Here is a 24,111-nt window from a genome sequence, read left to right on the forward strand (position 1 = left end):
TCCAGGTTATCCTCCGGTATTCTTCTAGGGAATCTTCAATAAATTAGCTTCTAAATTTCATCAGTGTTTCCTTCAAAGATTCTTCTTTTTATCTTTTAAGGATTCCTACAAGACATTCGTCCTGGGATTTGTGCAGAAATTACTTCAATAATTTACCATAAATTTCTCCGAGGACTCCTAAAGAAATTTATTCATCAATTCCTTCCAGAATTTCTTGAAGGATTTTTCCGAGGAATCCACTGGGAATTATCTTAGAGAAACCTTAAGGAACTTCTTCAGGGATTACTTTAAAAGTACTCCAAGAAATACATTAAGGAATTTCTCCAGGACATTCTCTGGGAATCACTCCAGTGATTTTTTTGGGGATTCCTCCAAGGATTTCTCAGGAAATAGTTCCTTGGATATTTTGGAAATGATGAAATCTTTATAAGAAATTTCTGATACAATCCCTTCTTTAGCCGAGTGGTTAGAGCCCGCGGCTACAAATCAAAGCCATTCTGAAGGTATCTGGTTTCGATTCTCGGTCAGTCCACGATCTTTTCGTAATGTAAATTTCATTGACTTCCTTGGGCATAGAGTATCATTGTACTTGTCACACGATATACGAATGCAAAAATGTCGGTTTATGGACAAATTGTCGAAAGACAAAAGGTCTTAAGGACAAAAGATCGAAAGTCAGAAGGTTGAAAGGACAAAACGTCGAAAACGATTTTCTTGGTGGGAAATTTATCCTTCATTGAAAATAGATTTTCGACCTTTTTCCCTCCTTTTTTGTACTTCGACTTCTTGTCCTTTCGACGTTTTGTCTTCCGACCGACGAGGTTGATGGTCTGATGGCTACCGCTTCTGCTTCATAAGCAGAAGGTCATGGGTTCAATCCCAGGCCCGTCCCTTTCTTCGTATTTTGTAGTTGTATATCTCTCACTTGCTTCTATCTTCCATTATAAATCTATCACACTCAAACTATTCGTTCATAGCAAACGCTAGAACCAGAGACGGACAAGAAACCGTTTCCCTAACGCTTCCATTCTTCCACGCGCTTGCCTTTCATTACGCCTGATACATAGGCAGTCTGCTAACCATAAAAGCAAACCTCTTTGCCATGCCTTTCCCCCAATCCATACACTCCCGCATGAACTGGCTTAGATGCAGTGGTATATACGGTCTAAGTGGGAGCTAGTATAATGCATCATCAATTCCTCCCCCTTCCTCACATTGGTCTGCATTCTGACGAGGCAGGCACCATTGTCGCTAAAAATAGAAGATCATAAGCACTTATACACTGAGGATGCCTGTTAGTCCCAAGCAGTCATTCGGTTGGTTCCTTGTGTAAGTGCAGTTGATCTGGCGATACTGGAGTAGCATCCACGGGCGGCCAATCAAGCTCAAGCTCAAGCTTTCGACCTTTTGTCTTCCGACCTTCCAACCTTCAGACCTTTTATCTCTTGACCTTTTGTCATAGATTAGAAAATGACAACTTTGACAAAGTACTCCCTCAGTTTTAAGTAATAAGAACACTAAGATGAGAAGCTGTCCCAATAGAGACGTAATGCCAAGAAGAAGAAGAAAACACAATCCCTGATGGAATTCTTGATAACTCACAAGAATCCTTGGAGATATTCCGGGAAGGAATTGTGAGCTTCGTGGCCGTGCGGTTAGTGTCGTCAGGCAATGAGCGCATCGTGTCATGAGGTGTGGGTTCGATTCCCGCTGCAGCCATTGAAACTTTTCGTCAGGAATGTTTCTCGGCTGTACCATTGGAGCATGCTTGTCCGTTGTCTAGTGTTAAGTTACAGTCTGTGCAGCTAAATGGCTGAAGACGGTGTCCGTGTCTTTTAAAGATTTATTCCTTGAGGATTTTCGGTAGGCATCCCTTGATTAATTCCGAGAAAGGGATTAAGTTGCTTTAAGAATTCCGAAAGGTATCCCTTAAGGAAATCCGGGAGGAAGTGTTTCTGGATGGATCTCATGAAGACTTCCCTAGGAAACCCTTGGAAGGACATTCGGGAAGAGTCTTTTAGTTAATTCCGGAAAAAATACATAATAAAGAGCCTGATGGAACCCAGAATACCCTAGAGGGATTCCTGAAGAAACCTTTGGGAGAATTCCAGATAGAATCCCTGACAGCACTTCTAGAAAGTGTTTATTATGGAATACCGGGAGAATTTTATAATGAAATCTTAGATCTTTTTCTAATTGAATCCATGGAAGGTCTTCTGATGGAATCCCTGCAGAAACTCCCAATGAAATGTATTAAAGAGCTCCTGATGAAATCCATAGAGACACTTCTGATGGAATCCTTTGAAGAACTTGTGATGTAATTCCTTGGAGAATTCCTGATGTAATTATTAGATACTCTTGATTAAAATTCCTGTATAAATAACAGGTAGACCTCCTAATGGAACTCCAGATAAAATCCTTAGAAAAACTCCTGATGGAATCCCAGGAGGAACTCCTGCTGTAATCGCTAGAAGATCTTCTGACGTAATCCCTAGAGGAACTTCTAATGGAATTTCTTAAGGAACTCCTGACGGCATCCCCAAAGGAATTCCTGATGAAATTCTTGGAGGGATTCCTGATAATATCACAAGTAACATTGGTAGCTGAATAATAGCTTATTTAACTAAAATGCAGTTTATACAGCCTCTTTTCAGCTGAATAAACTGTTATTCAGCTATGAATGTTACCTGGGATACCTGGCGGCATTCCTTAAAAAATCCCAAGAAGAAACCCTGGTATAATGTCTAGAGGAATCCCAGGTGCAAACTCCGATGAAACTCTTGATGGAATTCCTAGAGAAACTTCAGAAAGAACCCCTGTAGGAATCCCGGGTGAAGTATCCGAAAGAACTCCTGATGGAACCCCAACAAGACCACCTATTGAAAGACTCAGGGGAACTGCTGATGGAATCCCTACATAAAATTTGATGGAATCCCTGGAGGAATTCCATGTTGAGTATCTTAAGAAAATGCTAATTAGTTTCTTGATGGCACTCTTCATGAAATCTCTAGAAGAACTACTGATGTAATCCCCAGAAGATTATGATGTATTCCCTGGAGGATTTCCAGGTGGAATCTCTGAAAAAAATTCTGATATAATCTCTAGACGAACTCCTGATGGAATCTCATCAGGAAATCCTGTTGAAATTTCTGAAGAAATGAATAATGATTCCTGCAGGAATTTCAGATGGAATCCCTAGAGAAACTCCTGATGGAATCCAGAGGAACTCCTGATGTAATCCTTGTAGGAATTCTCAAAGATATTCTTGAAGGAACTCCAGATGAAATCATTTGATGAATTCCTGATGAAATCCCTTGAAAAACCTCTAATGGAATACCTATAGAAGCTCCTGATATCATTCCTGATGGAATTCCTGATAGAAGCCCTTGAGGAACTCCTTATGATATCTCTAGAAGAAATACTGAGTGAATTCCTGGGGGAACTCCTGACTGAATCTATGGAACAATTCTAAGTGGAATCTGTGAAGGAACTCCTGATGAAATCATCGGAAACCCTAAAGGTATTCCTAATAGAATCCCTGGAGGTACTCCTGGCGGAATCCTTTGAGAAATTCTGAAGAAAATTTTGAAGGAACTCCCGATGAAATCCCTAGATGAACTGCTGATGGAATCCCTTTAAGAACTTCAAATGAAATCCATGCAGGAATTCCTGATGGATCTCCTAATAGAATTCCTAGAGGAACACCTTATGATATTCCTAGAAATTTTTTTAATGAAATTCCATTAGGAACTCCTGATATAATCGCTCAAGAAACATCTGATCTGAAATAACTCTTGATGCAATCCCTGGAAAAAGTTCAGAAGGAATTACTAGAGGAACTCCTGATGGATTCCCTAGATGAGTTGCAGGTGCAATCACCTAAGGAACTCCTGATGGAATCTCTGGAGGAATTCCTTATGGAATTCCTGATGAAGTCCCTAGAAAAACAATTGAAGTCCCTAGAAAAACAATTGAACCCCTAGAGGAAATCCGATGAATTCCCTAAAGATATTTCTGATGGAATCCTGATCAAAACCCTGAAAGAATTCCTAAACGAAGCCTTCGTGGAATTCATGATTAAATCATTAGAAGAACTCGTGATGGAATGGCTGAATGAACCCGTGCTTAATTCCCTAGAATAACCCCTGATCCCTAGATGACCTACTGATAGAACCTCTGTAGGAACTCCTGATGAAATACTTGGAGAAAATTTTGATTTAGTTCCTGGTGGAATGTCTGAAGAAAATCCTGGTGGAATCCCCACAAACTTCTGATGAAAAGTTTTGAACACCCCTGGTTGGTTCCCATGGGAAATTCCAGGGGAACTCACGGAATTATGAATTCCTTGTTCAATCAAATGACAAAATCTTGATTAAATTTCTGGAAGAATACCTGATGGAATCACAAAGGAATTACCGATGAAATCTATGAACGAATTTTGGTAGAATTCCTAAAAATAGGAAAAGGATTACCTGGAGAATTTCCTGATTTAATCGCTGTAAGAGTTCCTGATACAATCCCTGGAGGAATTTTCTATTGAACTTTTGATGGGTAAAACTGCTGATGGATTCTATGAAACTAATTCTGGAAATATTGTTTGAGGAATTGTTAAAGAATCCAAGGTGAACCTGCTAAAGAAAAAGATTAAAGATTGTTGGAAACGCTAGAGAAATATAAAGGAACAACTCAAGAGCACCCATTTGCAAGATAACTATGGCATCGACGCTGTGTAAATTCGCGCATTTCGATTTGCCACTCATCTGCAACGGCAGTTCATGGGACGTCGAAGCTTCAATTTGACATCCAACAGACAGTACGATCAGTTCATCAAACATTTGGCTCCACCCATTAGTGGTTTGAGCAAAATCAAACTCGTTTGATTTTGGCCGACCGATTCGTCAACCATCACATCGGTTTCGCAAACTGTCAAATTGGTTCGTCAAGCAGCATCACACACGGTCAAACATAGTACCAACATGACCTGGAGGCGGCAAAGTTGGTCAAACTTTCTGAGCGTCTGAGGCCCGCATAAGTATGACTGTTCTTGCAATCAAGCATGGGAAAATTCACTCACTCACCCGAACGCCACCGATAAAAAATAGCAAAAAATCTGCTGCTACCGACCATTCAGTGATAGCTGAATCGTACTGGGTAGAGTGTAGCATGAAAGCGTCAAAACCGATTGTGTAAAAGCAAGAATCGGAAGGAACACGAAGAGAAGTGAATACCAATACACTTGTATCTGCGAGACACGAGTGAAAGCATTAAGAAGGGCAGGCAATCGTCACCGTCAAATGGAAAAAGTTGTCGACGAAACTAAAAAAAGAATCGTCATCGTCACTCAACCAGCGTTGGATGACGATTTGCTGCAGTGGTCCACCACAAAGGATCGGCGTCATGACGAACAAAGAAGCCTCCTTCGTTATGGTCGAATCTTCGATCGGGAGCTCTGAGCCGACTAAAAACATGAACCGTTTCGTCGATAGATTATGAGCCTTTTTTGAAAAAATAAAACATAAACAAAAAAACAAAACGTGTCCGGAATTGAACAAACGAGCTCTGAATCGTCAACGTCACGCGCTTACCAACAGAGCTATTGTTAAAGCTCGAGGAGTATGGATTAAATTGCCAATACAAGCCATTCTGGGATGGCATTCGCCATTTTGTGCATAACAAGCGAATATACAATAAACGCCTCCTTCGTTTGAGAAAGGGGAGCGAACGGAATGAAGACAAAGTGCTTGGTTGACGATTTTTGATTGACGTTCGTCGTGTATTCTTTCGTCGATGACGAGACGACGACCTGCCAGAGTTATTATACTGGATGACGATATCTTTTTTCATTTCGTCATCGCACTGTGACGAATCTGACGATTGCCTGTCCTGGCATTAAGCATCCATTCGCCGAATGCATTGAACTGAGTGAGCGGATTCCCACTCACTGAATCATTCCGTGGTGTGGATTGCCAGTCAGTGAACACTCATCAGCACTCAAATCCGAATGCCACTACAACGGAATCAGAATGTAAACAATCATTCGGTATGCATTCGGTTGCCTTCGGCTTTTAGAATCGGTAGCGACTCAATCAGTTGCCGTTTTTTGTTTCGCTTGGCGCTCGCCGAAGGAACAGAATGGGCACTGGAAATTGAAACTTTCGGCTTGGTTAGAGAAACGGCTTTCTCGCTCCCGACTGTGCGTGGAAGCGAGTGAGGGAAACACAAAAACTGAGTGAGTGTTTCCCATGCTTGCTTGCAATAACGGAGCAGCAACTGCAAGTGGTCAATCATGCTCATGCTCATATGCTCATGGGCGTTTGAAAAGGTTGCAGGGCTGTACTGGTAGTAAATGCGTCCAAGACAAATTACATGCTGGATGGATACGATGGGCAGGTCATGAAGCAAGAATGCTGAACAACAATTCAGCAAAGATGATGTTCGTTCTGAATTTGATTGGTACAAGAAGGTGTGGAGCGCAGCAAGCTTGTTGAGTGGATTAAGTCTAGGACAGTACGTGCCAGATCAACTGAGACTGCCCCGTTGTTTTTCAGTCGATAACCTTGACGATACAAAGGCAGTGCTGCCAGTATTCTTTTTAAGCAAAACTTGTGATCAAATTCAGATATCAAGGCTCATAGTTTGGTTGTTTCTTACACGCTTTATTTATTTAAAACAATAGAGGATGCTATATTTTTAAAATTCAGGTTCATATTTGAAACAGACGATATTTTGAGATAAAATTGACAAAATTTCCATTATTTTGCGCTCAATTCAGTCCTTTTTATTTATTTTAGTATGGTTGGATCACAAATGGTACACTTAACTTCGAACAAAGATAGATTTGTAACAAAAGGATTTTATGAAAAATTTCCAAACTTTTGATGAAAACTCTAACTTTTGAACTAGCAACACGGGCGGGCTAGCAACAAAGTGCCCTGTTGCAATCCAACTCAACGATGCGAAAGTAGGCCTTTGCCAAAACGACCAATGAGAAGTGGTCTTTTTTGACAGGCAATTGGTTTCATTTTTGTACTCTGACTTGACACGTCTTGTCTTAGGATTAAGTAAAAAACGGTTGGGCGAGCGTGAGAAAAACTGAGCATGAAGAGATGCGGCCAGGAATACACTAGTTCACTAATTTGACGTTTTAGCGGTGCCGAATTCACTGATTTCCATTTCACATAAATAACACGGCACCGCTCAAACGTCAAATAGTGAACTATCGTGCATTGGTCCATTAAACTGTTGATTCAGTGTTATATGTTCAGATTTTAAGGTGAAAGTTCATTGAGGACATAAACATAATGTTGCCACCCACTCGAGCCACCCGCTAAAGCACCCTCTCGAGCCACCCAACAAGGCGGAGCACAATGTTATGTGCGTCGGCCAAAAATGAATCATCATGTTTCATGTATACCTCCACCAACAAAATTATGTAGGTAGTATTACTTGCACACGTTTCATATGATATGAATTCATCAACAACTTCATAAAAACTCAAAATCACAATTTATTTCATTTGGTAGTGAAAACATTTTGACCAAAATTATAAGCATTTTTCACACCATGCGTGTGTTGTTTACTATTTTTGGCAGTTTTCTCCTCTCTTCTCTCGCTTCTCACGGACGGAGAAAGTTGCCATCAGTATGCATTTGAATTCTACAGTCAATTGTACTGTATAATATCTTATATTCATTTTTGCTGTTAAATTGCGTTGTACATTGTTTTTCTCACGCATGAAAATGTTTTGCAACACTTGTGACATTGTACACCTTTTGAGTATTATGAAATTGTAAAATACGTGGTTGTAGCAAGTGTATGAATATCCAAACCATTCTAATTGCTAACATAAAAACTGGCATCACTTCCAATCAGTGAGAGCGGCTCATCCGAATCATAAACAATGTTGGCTCAGTGAATTCGCGTTCCGGTGCTGTTTTCGATCACAAATTGACTAATATAATTGATTTATTGCTCCCAGGAGCATCGTGCGTGAATAATCAGAGTGTTTCAAGTATCCCATTAGATTTTTGAGTTGCTACGGTGAGTAGAAATACGATTAAAAGTGATTTTTAGAACGGGCACCGAAAAGCCAGCAAACAATATCTCGGTGCGTGAAGAAGAAGTGATTCGGTAGTGCGTGGTATTTTACAACACAAATCACAGCAATAACTACGTGTTTGCATTCAAAAACTGGTGATTTGTGAAAACACATTATGGAATGCTTTCAGTTAAGAAACCACCGCTCTACAATGAGGTTAGTAACTTCAAATAATCATTTTTTGTGATCGCTCTCCAAAACACTGTGAGAAGCGTAGGAGGAGGGAGCGGAAAGGGAAGGGGGAAGTAAGGTGCCATATTAGAGGCCATTTTGGTACTGATGGGGATATGTCCTTAACGAAATAAATGAAATGAATGAAAGGGAATCATATGCAACGGGTTTTCATTCTCTGTGGTTTCACAAAAGCTTGGCCATCGAGCTTCACGACATGCGAGACTTAGAAGAATAACGTGGCATGGATATTAAGAAACATCTCTGAATGCATTCAATCTTCTAATTACACCACTTATTGCTAAATCATGAACACTTTTTCTCTACATCCATTTGCAGAATGGCTGCTTCCGACATCTACTGAATTCCACCTATGTGCAATGGTACAGCACATTCCTCCCTGCAACTCCGAACCAATCGACCGCCTCAAACAGCAGCAATGGCGATGTTTGTTGGTGGCCTTTAGCTCGATTTCGAAATAATCACCCCCTTTCTCTCGCCGGAGTGCAGCAGCTCCTCCTACACAACAACCAACGGACACCGTCCAAACACACAAACACGAAAGGAGGCTAATCACGAAATTGCAATTGTGCACTCCGGTTCTGCACGGTCGGTCTTCTGCCTGGGCCGGTGCGGCTTTGCTCGAACATGCATTGCTTCACGGAGCCATTTGGAAAATTGCGGCACCACGCCGAGACCTTTTGGCCACCACGATTGCCGGAAAGCGGCGGGGGGCCTTTTCTTTATGCGAAGCCCACAGGATCCTAACCATAATCATAATAATCGCGTAATGGCCATGGGAAGAAAATATGGAATGTGCAATTGCAACGCCGATACCACAATTTGAAAACGTTGAGCCAGCGCAAGAGGAAGTCACTCTGCAATCAAAGTCGAAGGCCAATTACGGTTAGGAACAAGGACCTGCAACGCCAGGCAACCGACTACCGTTCAGCGAAAGGGCCTATTTCTCCATAAGCAAATCGTGCAGAATGTAATATTTTGTGCAATTTTATGCAAATATTACATAAATTAAAAGGGGGCTGTATCACGTTCGGTGGGGCCCTATTGCGAGCGCACATAAAATATCAATACTTTCTGCCGGTGCAAAGACTGAGGCGAGCAACTAACGATATGATATTTTGATTGCCATACGCTTCTGAGCGGTGCATTATATCTAAGGCACCATTCGAATCAACGCGGGTTGCATTGAATGATCATGCCAAGAAGGTTGCATAAAAATATGGCTTGTTAATGTGTCCTAGCGTACCAACATTGGATACAGAAGTCAGTTTAGCACTGCACTTTTACAACACTACTGGTAATTATTATTATGTTTATGTGTGGTGGTAACACTGAATGGTACTAATTGGTGACATTTTGATTATTGCCATAATGATAAGTTTTCACGCCATCGCTTGTTAGAAAGAAGACATCATCTTGGGTCCAAAATAATCATAGCGGTAATTGCAGTAAGACCATGCTAAATGCGGTGAGTTTGAATCCCGGTCGAGGATTTTCTCGATTTTACAGAGCATAGAGTACATTCATGCTTGCCAAACGATTAACCCTCTCTTTCCTACACTGAGGAAAGCAAACGTAAGACTGTCATAAGATTTGCTTATGGAATTACGACACAAGAAAAATCTTTGAAATTCATAAGACCATCGTATGGTTTTCGGCAGATGTTGTTTCCATAATACACCTCGAAGGAATTTCGTAAGATGATCTTATGAATCAGCATTGACTTGATAACAAAATCCATAGATAGTCTTATGAATTACGTTCTGATCCATTCTTGGTTCCATAAGACTGTCTTGTGTAATTTGAGCTTTAGATTTTTAAATTTCAATCAATGAATAATACTAATCCGCGTTGAAAAATACGTTAACCAACTTGGGAAAATCAAATTTTCATCCATTTTGTCATGTCGCAATTCGATTAAAGCACTTTACTGTAAGCATTAGAATCGATTTGCGATACGACAAAATGGATGAAAATTCGATTTTCTCTAGTTGGCTAACCTATTTTGAATGCGAAGAAGTATATTATAGCAGCGAAACATTATTGAGAAAAGTTGTGAAGAACGCCTGAATTGGTGCAGGTTTACGCTAGGGGCGGATTAATGCATGAGGGGGGTTTGTGATTTCTTACGCGTCATACAAATTGTTTTGAATTTTCATTCAAAAATCTTATTCTTTGGATCCAATTCCTTAATCTGATCGAAAGAAAGTGTTAGTTACAGCGGAATTGATGATAAATAGAAAATATTTACCCTTTGATGCATTAGAAACGGAGTCAGCCAGCGACAAATCAGCAAAAAATAATAAAAAACGCGTTCATTAGTGTGATCTCATGAAAATCATGCGAGATTTTTGCCTCAGTGTATAGTAGCTCAAGAGCTCAATTGATTTTCGACGAATTTCAGACCAACAAGTATTTGATTCTATACACATACACATCTTGATAAACAATCCATTTACATTTAAAAACAGCTAGACAAACACTGTTACGGGTGAGTTGACTTCACCTGTTCATAAGAGAAAAAAACGCTTCCAATTAACTTACTTCAACTTGACTTAAATATATAACGCACCATCGTGGCAATACAAGATTGTAACGATTTTTACAATCAAGCCTTCATGCCAAATACTGACGAATGCTTTTTCTATGTCTAGAAGAGCCCAGCAGAATAACCTTCAGATTTGCATAAAATTCCATCATCGCTTTGGGCTTTTATATATTTGAATTTTATAACACTAGGAGCCACAGGATCAAAAACATCAATATGGATTATCGGCAATTAAACCAATACAATTTTTTTTTGGTAACTGAAACTGCATGAGAATCGTGTCAGATTTTATCGAAAAAGTTATTATTTTAAGTTTCTCAGTATCGAATAATCGAAAATAATAAGAATCATACCACATGTGCTTGAAACAAATATTTTGAGCACCCTTAACGAGGCAAATTGGTGTATTTCGCTGATTTCGACTGTTAAAACCCCTAGTGCTCTGGATATGCATGCAAGAGGTTTGGAATCTTTCACAAAGTCTTTTAGAATAGGTTGTACTACATTTTGATCCTTTTGTTTTTCAACTAGATTACTTGTAACTGATCTAGACCAGTTTTAACTTGTATTAGGATCATTCTGCTTCACTCAATACTTATGTTACCGTGAATTCGGGTGAGATTGATCAGTAGGGTGAAATTCATCACTGTGTCGTGCGATTTTCGGCACTACCCCATTTGGCATAAAGCCACTTGGCATAATTTAAAAACAAAATAATTTATTTTTGCCAATTTAAATATAAAGCATCAATTGTAATACAGCATTTAAAATTAAACTAATGTTTGCCTAAGATTTGTTAAGTTGATGGAAAAAGGCGCCAAATGAACTTGATTATTTAACTTGAGCTCGAGCTTGATTGACAGCCCGTGGTTGCCACTTTAGAATTGTAACATTTGAACAACAAACCTGTCATTTGTTTTCTTGGGACTATTAGGAACTATGTAAAAGTGTTAGTGATCTTCTTTTTTTAACATAACAATAGCGCCTGCACGTCAGATTGCAGACCAATGAAAGGAAGGCAGAGAATTTGGTCCTACATTAGGTCGCCCTCATTAGACCGCATAATTGTGCAATGAAGAGATTTATAGGGTGTCCCAGGAAGTATGGGCACGACTTTGGTAATGAAAATCATAGTACTTTTCCAAACGATCAAAAAATTTTATATTTTTGTATTTTTCTACAGGCAGAGTTGTATAAGGTTGATCCAGCGTAGGATACTGTAAAAATTGTCCATAGTGTTCCGCAGAACCCCACTCAAAAATTATTTCCAAGTTATGATTTCCAATCTGGAGCATTTTGTTCCGCTTAGAATTCTGTAAACAATTTAACTGGGATAACTCAAGAACCTTTCAAAAAATAATACAGTCAAACCTCCATGAGTCGATATTGAAGGGACCATCGACTCATGGAAATATCGAATCATGGAACAGCTATTCTTTGGAAAGCCGTTTGAAGGGACCATCATAGTAACCTTGATTTTATGTTTTTAGTATGGTTCCATGAGTCGATATCGAGTAATGGAACATCGACTCATGGAGGGATGACTGTACCTCGTAGAAGGTGATAGTCATTGCTAGCATTCTGTGAAATCTTACTAGGATACTGTGACAAAAATACTTCATTCTTTGTGTGAACCCTATTGTCCGTGAAACTCATGTGAGAATTTTGAATTCATAATCTTTTAACCTGCATCTAGATCTGTCTCATATTTGTTATAACCTTTCATATGTATAAAAAGTCTATGCTAAAGAGTTTTCAAAAATCCATTTTATGATTCAGTACGATTGCGCTTGGCCTTAAACTTTTTACAGACAACATTTGTTCGAACTTGATTTGTCCATATAGTTGAATTTCATTGGCGAAAGTTCTCGTACATATTAAATCCTCATAATATTTAGAATTTTTTCAACCTTTTCAACCATTCAAGAAATCATGCAAGTTTAGAAGGATAAAACTCTATGTTAATAATCTCCAAATTAAAATAGCTCAAAATAAAATTGAAGAATCTAAAGTTCTAATAATCAGCCTTGAAATGTTCACCTCGAGTTGTACTCTTAAAACTATATATTGATTTGCTGTATTCATATTTGATTGATACAGTAATGTCCCATTTTTTTCAGCCCCATGTTGCATTTAAGGTTGACAATTTTGTTAATTTAAACATTATTTTTTCCTTCGATTTTCTATGTATCGTAATCCAAGGTAACATTGAAAAGTTTCTTGAATAATTATTAAAACTGTCAAATTTCAAAATTTCGGTATTTAGATGATTGTATAGACGTGCCAAGGTCATAATTGACTTTATGCACCCAATATTGCCAGTATAGCCATGGTAAGCTGTTGTATGGTAATTGAAATAAATATAAATTTTAGGCGGGCAAAAAAGGATGCTAAAATCAGGGGTAGATAAAATCGGGTCATTACTGTATATTTCACCTTCTTTAGGACCTAAGCTGTTCTTCTTAGCTACAGCATAGAAAATTATAACTTTCATTCTGAAGCAATCCTGAATCGAAATAACCCATCATTAATTAAGGAGTGCCTATGATTCGTTATGTTGCAAACTCAAAGGAACAGTGCATAACAAGTAACCAGATAGCCCTGTAATTCGCCCGCCGTTCTAAGCCCAAAAAGGCGAATTAGCGGGCTAGTGGTTACTTGGGATGTTCCAAAGAAGGAGAAATTGCCAATCAATATATTGTTTGTAACATGTAACTATTTTGATATTATCGTTCTTTCGAACATCGGCTGTTCTTTACACTAAATTCTAAATCAATGAAATAGCAAAAAATATGTATTCAACATATTGGCTTTTCAAATTATGCCAAATGGACATTATGCCAAATGACATTATGCCAAATGGGGTAGAGCCCGATTTTCAATCTTACTAATAGTGCACCAAAATCAACGCAACCTATAATACATGAACGTTATTTGTCTTAGATATTATTGAATTATGTGTAGTGAATGTTTTTGTGATATAGACGGTTTATTTCTATTAAAATAATGTAAAATTTCAGAATCATGTTTGGTGAGATATTAATACACATCCATAAACTTCTAGTTCTAAACAAAGAACATTCGGCCAAATAACACCCGTACACTCAGGCAAATGAACTATCGATAAACATAGGAACCCCTTATGAAAATTCGCCACAAGAAATCGGATTGAAATTCATAAATTTGCCATATGAAACCAGAATTTGAAAATAAAAAACGTTCTCGCGGCAACTTGGAGTCGAACCAAGAACCTTGCGATCGATATGCCCGAGCGTATACCACGCGCCTATCGACGCCTTGATGTGGAGTGATGCTAAAACGATGCATAAAGCGTTCGTATTGCAATAATCGTTCCACCTTTTATAAGGCAAAGTGTATGAAATTCGATAATCCAGTTCGCTGCGTGTATATTCGTATAATAATAACCTGTATAATTTTACACGTTTTTAAGCTTGAGTTGAAACAAAAACTTAATACAGTCAAGTTTCCAATACTCGATATTGAAGGAAACATCGAGTAAGGGAGGTAGCGAGTTATATAACACAGAACTAGTGCAACTGCGATTCAAGGCAGCATCGAGGTAGCAACAAAAACAAAATTTTGCTAAGGCTTGTCATGCTGGATTGTGACAACCAGCAGTACCTTGCAATCAGCCCCTGCAAACTGATCTAGATGAGTTATAAGTTATCTAGACCAAACCTATAGGGATTAGAATTTAGTGCTCCTTATTCCAAAATGCTCTGTCCAAGATTCCAAACCTCTAGCATGCATACCAGAAGCACTAAATGTTTTGGCATGTGAAATCCGCCATCTACCTAAATATGTCTCGTTGAGGATGCTCGAAATATGTTTGTGCTTTACATGCGCTATTTGTTTAATTCTCAAGATCATTTTGGATTGGAAAACCTTAAATTATAGCATTTGCCGTAAAATTTGACACGATTCTCATGCCGCTCCGGTGTGCGAAAAAAAAATTGTGTTGGTTTATTTGCTCTAGCGGAAATTTGAACACCCATAGGAACAATTTTTCCCCATGGTACTTAGCAATGAAATATGGACTCTCATGATACGTGAGAGAATTTTTAAAATTGGTTGAATTATTGTTGAGATATGGCTGATTGAAATTTAAGTTACAACTGATATTTGATCCCGAGGATCCTGTTGTAATAATAGTTCAAACTTTTTCCAAATCAGTCTCCCAGGAGTTCTCCAAAACATTCTCTTGATCGAGAATGCTCTAGAAGTCCTGAGTAATTTCATTTTCAATTGGATCATTGATTTCATTTACTTAGTTAACATCTACACAGATAACACTGAATCAACAATTTCACGCCACAATACTCGGTTCGTGGCCGCATCTCTCCATCCTCGGTTCTGCCCCACGCTCGCCAAATCGATACGCACTTGATCCGCCCACCTAGCTCGCTGCGCTCCACGCCTTCTTGTACCAACCGGATCCGAAGCGAACACCATCTTTGCAGGGTTGCTGTCCGGCATTCTTCCAACATGCCCTGTCCATCGTATCCTTCCAGCTTTGGCCACCTTCTGGATACTGGGTTCGCCGTAGAGTTGGGCGAGCTCGTGGTTCATCCTTCGCCGCCACACGCCGTTCTCCTGCACACCGCCGAAGATCGTCCTAAGCACCCGACGTTCGAAGACTCCAAGTGCTTGCAGGTCCTCCTCGAGCATCGTCCACGTTTTATGCCCGTAGAGGACTACCGGCCTTATGAGCGTTTTGTACATGGTACATTTGGTGCGGGCGTGAATCTTTTTTGACCGCAGCTTCTTCTGGAGGCCATAGTAGGCCCGACTTCCACTGATGATGCGCCTCCGTATTTCGCGACTAACGTTATTGTCAGCCGTCAGCAAGGATCCAAGGTAGATGAACTCGTCGACCACCTCGAACGTATCCCCGTCTATCGTAACACTGCTACCTAGGCGAGCCCTGTCGCGTTCGGCCCCACCAGCTAGCATGTACTCTGTCTTGGCCGCATTCACCACCAGTCCAACTTTTGCTGCCTCGCGTTTCAGGCGGGTGTACAGGTCTGCCACCTTTTCAAATGTTCGGCCGACGATGTCCATATCATCCGCGAAGCAAACAAATTGACTGGATCTCGTAAAAATCGTACCCCGGCTGTTAAGCCCGGCTCTCCGCATAACACCTTCTAGCGCAATATTGAACAACAGGCACGAAAGTCCATCACCTTGTCGTAGTCCCCGGTGGGATCCAAACGAACTGGAGTGTTCGCCTGAAACCTTCACACAATTTTGCACACCTTCCATCGTCGCTCTTATCAGTCTCGTGAGCTTCCCGGGAAAGCTGTTCTCGTCCATGATTTTCCATAGCTCTACGCGGTCGATACTGTCGTATGTCGCCTTGAAATCGATGAAAAGGTGATGCGTTGGGACCTGGTATTTACGACATTTTTGGAGGATTTGCCGTACAGTAAAGATCTGGTCCGTTGTCGATCGGCCGTCAACGAAGCCGGCTTGATAACTTCCCTCGAACTCGTTTACTACGGGTGACAGACGACGGAAGATGATCTGGGATTATACTTTGTAGGCCGCATTTAGAATGGTGATCGCTCGAAAGTTCTCACAATCTAACTTGTCGCCTTTCTTGTAGATGGGGCAGATTACCCCTTCCTTCCACTCCTCCGGTAGCTGTTCTGTTTCCCAGATTGTGCCTATCAGCCGGTGCAGACAAATGGCCAGCCTTTCCGGACCCATCTTTATGAGTTCAGCTCCGATACCATCCTTACCAGCAGCTATATTGTTCTTGAGCTGGTGAATGGCATCCTTAACCTCCCTCAAAGTGGGGCTGGTTGGTTTCCATCTTCCGCAGTACTGACGAAGGCATTTCCTCCGTTGTCCCGTCCTTCATTGCCTGTGCTCTCAGCACCATTCAGGAGCTCGTCGAAGTGCTGCTTCCACCTTTCGATCACCTCACGCTCGTCCGTCAGAATACTCCCATCCTTATCCCTGCACATCTCGGCTCGCGGCACGAAGCCGTTGCGGGATGCGTTGAGCTTCTGATAGAACCTACGCATTTCCTAAGACCGGCACAGCTGTTCCATCTCCTCGCACTCCGTCTCCTCCAGGCGGCGTTTTTTCTCCAGAAAGAGGCGGGTCTGCTGTTGCCGTTTCCGTTTATAGCGTTCCACGTTCTACCGAGTCCCTTGCTGCAGCATGACCGCCCGCGCTGCATTCTTCTCCTTCAAAACCTCCTGGCACTCCTCGTCAAACCAATCGTTCCGTCGACTCCGTCCCACGTACCCGACGTTGCTCTCAGCTGCATCGTTGATGGCTGCTTTTACTGTTCTCCAGCAGTCCTCAAGAGAGGCTTCGTCCAGCTCACCCTCTTCCGGTAATGCAGCCTCGAGTTGCTGCGCGTATGCCGCTGCGACATTCGGTTGCTTGAGCCGCTCTAGGTGATACCGGGGCGGCCGTCGGTACCGTACGTTGTTAACGACGGAGAGTTTTGGGCGCAGTTTGACCATCACCAGATAGTGGTCAGAGTCGATGTTAGCGCCACGATAGGTCCTGACGTCGATAATGTCGGAGAAGTGCCGACCATCAATCAGAACGTGGTCGATTTGCGATTCTGTTTGCTGTGGTGATCTCCAGGTGTATCGGTATGGAAGGCTGTGCTGGAAGTAGGTGCTACGAATGGCCATATTCTTGGAGGCGGCAAAATCAATTAGTCGTAGGCCGTTTTCGTTCGTCAGCCGGTGGGCGCTGAACTTTCCAATCGTCGGTCTGAATTCCTCCTCCTGGTCAACCTGAGCGTTTAGATCTCCTATGATGATTTTGACGTCGAGGCTTGGGCAACTGTCGTACTCGCGTTCAAGCTGCGCGTAAAAAGCGTCTTTATCATCATCAGTGCTTCCGGAGTGAGGGCTGTGCACGTTTATTATGCTGAAGTTGAAGAACCGGCCTTTGATCCTTAACTTGCACATTCTCTCATTGATCGGCCACCACCCGATCACGCGCCTCTGCATATCACCCATCACTATAAAAGCTGTTCCCAGCTCATGTGTATTGCCGCAGCTCTGGTAGATGGTATGGTTACCTCTAAACGTTCGCACCATTGATCCCTTCCAACACACTTCCTGCAACGCTACGGTGCCGAATCCACGGTCCTTCAGCACGTTGGCGAGTATGCGTGTGCTACCGATGAAGTTGAGAGATTTACAGTTCCACGTATCGAGCTTCCAATCGCTAGTCCCTTTACGTCGCTGTGATCTTCGCCGATTGTCCCGGTTCGTATTCTCTCGTTGATTACACTGAGGAACACGTTTTTGTCTCAAGCACCAAAATGCCGCTATTCACTCAATTAAGGATTGCTGAATCCATTGCCGTTTTCAAAATTATTATAGCACGTCTAGTTTTTGAGATATTGACTGTTGAAAATGCAAAAATTGACTATTTCAGCCAACTTGCATGCAAGTTTGCCAGCTTGTAAGGCAATTTATTTGCTTAATTTGCCACAGACTTCAAACTTTATGTATACAACAATATTTATCGGCAAAGTTTATAATACTTTCGATGCGGAAAATTTGTTTTTTGATGGTTTAAAAATGTATTATATTTTCCCATATAAGAGAAACGATGAATTTTGTATGGAGACAGCAAGCATGTCGAAACAATCGGTTTAATCCAAATTTAATCGCGCAATTTCAATCAAATTTAATCCAAAATGAAAGTTTAAGTGCAAAACACCATGACGTGTGGATTAGATCACAAAAAAGTTTGATAAATTATACTTTAAATTTTATGTAAACATCAATAAAACCAGTGTTTTATACAACTTTGGCGACCTGTAGCTAAAAATTGTGACGTGCTGGAACATTTCTGAAAATGGCATCAGATTCAGCTACCCCAAATCTACTCGAGACACATAATTTGATCCTTGAGACACGCAAAAATGTCATTTTTGTTACGCTGTGTTATTCGTTGCTTGATTTTTTTACGGCTGGCTTGCAGGGCCTGACACCAACCCCCTAGATTTCCGGAGGACCATTCCCCCTAAATGTTCGGAGGACCATAGTGCGCAGTTTAGCTTAGAGTCCTTCTCTGGCACTCGGACGATGATCAGCCGCCCCTGACATGGGGAACAGACGCTGTTGTGAGCCGCTCCTAACATGGAGTACAGACGCTCAAGGTTTGCAGAAGCAAAAGCGAAAGCAAACCCCCCCTTCCCTGTCAGCATACGACCAAAGTTCCCACCGGGGGTTGGTTACCCGATCTTCCCCAAGGTTACTCGTACCCCGGCCAGTACCGCGAGGAGGTAGGGATAGGAGTTGCTGGGCAAAAGGCTAAGGACCGCACAAAGGGGTCTATTTTATTCCTTCAGGTACCCGAGGTACCAATGGTACGCCATGCCCAGCCATTTAATCAGCCATTGGATCAGTTAGTCCTTAATTGAAAGAAGCGTGCTTCAAAACTGTGTAATAAGTTTTTGAGCTTTCTCGCAATTAGTTAGAAATAGTTTGTTTTTCGCCTTAAATGCCGATATTAGCTTCTGAGGTTTTAACAAAGTTTAGGATATTTTTTTATTTTTTTTATTTATGAGGTTTCAAACTTGATAAGTCAGTTCATTCGCCTCAATACTAGATTTTTGTTTTCACACAATGCTTCTCTTAGATTTAAGCTGATCCCTAATTTTTGCCCAATTTTTTACATCTTGTTTTTATGTGATCTGTGTTAAGTTCCTTATTATACAAATTACATGAATATCGGGAGCAAAAAAATCGGTAGTTTTTCCTAATTATAGAGTGCTCTGCGCGACATCGTGCTAAAGCTTTATGTTTTCTTCATTCAATTCGATCCTTCCATTTTCCAACATATATTTTGATAGAGGCTAGAAGCTAGCGGTATTTCTACAGCCAAAGCAATTGCAGGTGATGTGCAAAAAGCTCCAGGTGTTGTTCGCAAAAGTTTGTTAAATGTTGATTAGTAAGGTTTGACACATTTTCTTATTGCGCAAATCTGTAAGTAAAACACACCACCTTGACGTGTAGATTTTTCGCAGTGTCATACACTGCGGACAATGGACGCGTTATTGGTTAAGGCATATTTTTTGTATTTCAATAACCTTAACAGTACTGGGTGTTGTCATCAATATTTAAAAAAAACTGTACCTTCGCCATCGTTCGATCAATTTTGATGAGATTCCCAGGAAAAATCACATATGAGTTATAATTTTGAATAAGTCTTTAAAGCTTTGAAATCGGTAATGGTTTTGAATTAAGGTTCAAATTTATTGGGGTACCTAGGGTTTTCAAAATGAAAATTATGGGAAAAATGCAAGAAAATCCATAATGAAATTTAAAAAACCCATGGAACCTTGATATATGTCAATTCATCAGCAGCATCAGTTTGGTTTGGACACATCCAAAATATCAACATTTATGATTTTTTTCCGTCATTATCATATGATGGCTTTAATTTAATGATTTTTCACGCAGAGGTTAATTGGCATCACCTCATATCCTTTCTCTTTATTTTTGCATTACGTCCCAACCAGATCAGAGTCTGTTCCTTAACTCACTATTGAAAAAAAAATAAAATTGATTAAATTTTGAATTTGTATGTAAAAGTCTCCATATCGAAACAGATCATATATTTTGTCAAATAGATCAATTACAATTTTTGTAAGATTTTTATTTTATTTTATTTTATTTTATTTTATTTTATTTTTTTTTTTTTTTTTGTTCCTTTTAATCTATACATCAAAAATATGAATCATGTGTGATTTTTTCCTGATAATCCCAATTAACATCTATGGAATGATAGCTAAGATACAGACAAAGACAAGATTTAGATGATCCACAACAAATGCACAATAGTACCTTTAATTTTGGTTGAAAACATTAGTGAAACACGAATTGATTTACTATTTTTCAATTAAAACTTGAACTTTATGGATTAAAAAATATGGCCCTTTTTAAAGCTTGTTTGGAAAAATCGAAACGAAAATTTTCATCCAGCCTACCTTGATCGTCGTTGGCGAACTGGAGTTATCTTTCAGTTTAGAAAAACATTGTTTCATATTTCATCTGTTGTATCACCTCCCTACCAGGTTTTGTATATTTTGAATTTGAATCATTTATTTGAGTGTTCATTTTGACCTTGCTTCATGATGCTAATAGAAAAGATGATTTGAATTTTCAACGAAACGACAAATACACTGCGGAACACGTTTTTGTCTCCAGCACCAAAAATACCGCTAGTCACTTAATTAAGGGTTGCTGAATACATTGCCGTTTTCAGACATATCATAGCACGTCTAGTTTTTGAGATATTGACTGTTGAAAAAGCAAAAAATGACTATTTCAGCCAACTTGCATGCAAGTTTGCCAGCTTGTAAGGTAATATATTGGCTTAATTTGCCACAGAATTCAAACTTTTTGTGTATAACAATAATTATCATCAAAGTTTGTAATACTTTCGATGCGGAAAAGTTATTTTTTGATGGTTTAGAGAATTGTTGTATTTTGCCATATAGAAGAAACGAAGAATTTTGTATGGAGACTGCAAGCATGTTGAAAAAACCGGTTTAATCAAAATTTAATCGCCCAATTTCAATCAAATCATGTCTGAAATGAAGGTTCAAGTTCTATTTTGCATGTTTGGCGGATTAGATCACAAAAAAATTTGATAAATCGAACTTTAAATTTCATGTAAACATGAATAAAACCAATGTTTTATACAACTTTGGCGACCTGTAGCTAAAAATTGTGACGTGCTGGAACAGTTCTGAGAATGGCACCAGATTCAGCAACCCCAAATCTACTAGAGACACATAATTTGATCCTTGAGACACGCAAAAATGTCATTTTTGTTACGCTGTGATATTAGTGTGCAAACATCCTCGAAGTCATCAGACCTTCCATCACCAGAACTGGAATCAAGATCGACAAAATCAATGCAGTATAGAAATCAATTTGTGACCATTGCTTTTTCAGTTAAAACCAAATTGAACTACACACATTCTAAATCTTATATGCATAGAACATGTTCATTCAAGCTTAGATAAGGTGATCGAAAATTGAAACAAATTAAGAGTGTCTAGATAATCTTAGAAATCAGAATAAATTAGAAACATTAGAAAGAATGAAGTAATAAAACAAATATTTATCATTATATTACTCTTTACACCGAAGAAACTATTTGTACAAATGCAGATCGGTTCAACCGTTAAACGCCTAAATTATATCCCTCTTTATAAAATAGCTTCTTACTCGATTGATCAAATTCCCCAACACCCCCATCTTAATGCTTTCACTCCAATCTATTACCATCATTAAAATCCGATTGCTATACCTAGTAAAACACCTCCAGCGGCCTTCTTTGGAAACGATTTGACTGAACAAATCTCACCTTAGCAGGGATGTCTATCTCCTTCACCCTCCTACTGGAACGTTAAACGACCAACCCCGCATTCCAGTACAGCTCAACGGAAGCGCACCTACCGTCTTTCGTTTGGTTGTCTTCTTCGCAATTCAGCTCTTCAGGGCCGTGCTGATGAGCGCGAAAGCTTAACCGCAAAGGCGAGCATAAATAAGCAATGACCAAACCATGGAGTGCTGTCGCGGCATGCAGGCAATCGGAATAAGGCACAGGGTTGCTTTCGAAGAGAAAACGCCTTTTCGGGTATAAGCCCCGCCCATTATCTGGGTATTAGCAAGTCGTTTGCTTTGAACGGTAAGCATTACTGTAGTGGTAATCGATTTTCTCTCCTTACTACGGCGCAAATATGGTTCTCTCATTTCCTCGCGTATTGCGCTCTCGCTTCTTCGTCTCTTCATTCGTGTGATCAATGATTGAGTGCGACGATTGCACCAACACACTTACACAAGCCCAAACAAAGGCTGCGTGGTGAGCGTGAGCTGATGATTTCAATATGGTAATTTTTACGAGCTGCCAAAGCGATTATACTTTTCTCACTCACTCCCCTCTGATTTTGACCAGAATTGACGACGCTAGAGAGCCCAATTATAAAATGAATTACCGGTTTCCCTTTACTCACACCACGGAGCCGGCTCAAGCGGGGCACAGCAAAACGGCGGTGTAACGTACGATTTACACCGTCCTCGGTTGTGCGTCTCGCTCTCGCTCCCTCTCTCGAGTTCCGCTCACTTCAATTTGTTTCGCTTCGCACCCCGTCGTCGGCTTCCTTCGTCTTCGCGCGCCAAGTGAAGAGACCAATTGATTTGTGTTCGGCTCTGCTTCCACCGGCTCGCACGGCGACCTGTTTGTTCATAAATAAACTTTTTACACCATAAAATTTTAATGCTGTTCACATTTCTGGCAGTGTGCAGCTATATTTGCGTTTTATGTTCTGTAGAAGAGTTCTGTGCTCTTTTTCTTCGCTGCATTCGCATTCGTTCAGTGATTTTCCGGTCTTCTTCTGTTTGCCGATCACACCGTGACCAGTTCGTCTCCATCCACTTTTCGTTATCATCTTTGAGTCTCTTTGATGTCGGGTTCAAAACCCGTTGCGAGTGGTGGTTTCCAATATCGAGAATGGAACAAGTCCGGCTCTTCTCTTCCTACAAATCCAACTTTCAAGTGCAAATCAATGCAATTGGGTTCGCTACTTGACTTTGATTTACGTGTAGGTTGTTGGTAGGACTTCCAATACAAGAAACGTAATCGCGCTGCGACCAAATTGAAGGCTTCTTGGTCGCTCTGTAATGACCATTAGGTAAATTAATGGCCACCGAAGCGGTAATAAATAATTTTTATCATGTTTATTCTGGCCACCAGACGTGGCCAAAGCGCAGACGGTTCGGGCATGGATTCAGTTGCTTGAGAAACTTGAAAGGTGATCGGAAACGTGGAGCCGATAGGTATTTGTCGCTTCGATGCAATAAATGCGAAAGGGAATCGATTTTGCTCTTTGCTTCAGAATATCAAATTGATTGCAGCAGTATCGATTGCCAAGGTAGTGTCATGCTTTTCCATTTCGTTGTAAAATTGATCAATGGATTAGCATGTACAAAAATTTCACATCTAGAAATGTGTAAGTTGAAGAGTTTTAAAGTTCAGCCTTTCTCCTTGCAGCATCTTTTTTGCCACAAAAATACTTAAATCGTGAATTTTTTTTTGTATTTGGCATTTTTGAAAAATTTGAATAAGTTTTTTTTTTGAAATCTTTGCCGATTTCATTTTTTCTTTTACAAATCCGAACACTCTGAGCAGTAAGGATTGGCGATTCACTCACGAATCGTTCAAAACAAACTCTCGAAAATGAGTTGCCGATTCT

The sequence above is a fragment of the Aedes aegypti genome, chromosome 3 (assembly GCF_002204515.2).
Source record: "Aedes aegypti strain LVP_AGWG chromosome 3, AaegL5.0 Primary Assembly, whole genome shotgun sequence".
NCBI classification, from domain to species: domain Eukaryota; kingdom Metazoa; phylum Arthropoda; class Insecta; order Diptera; family Culicidae; genus Aedes; species Aedes aegypti.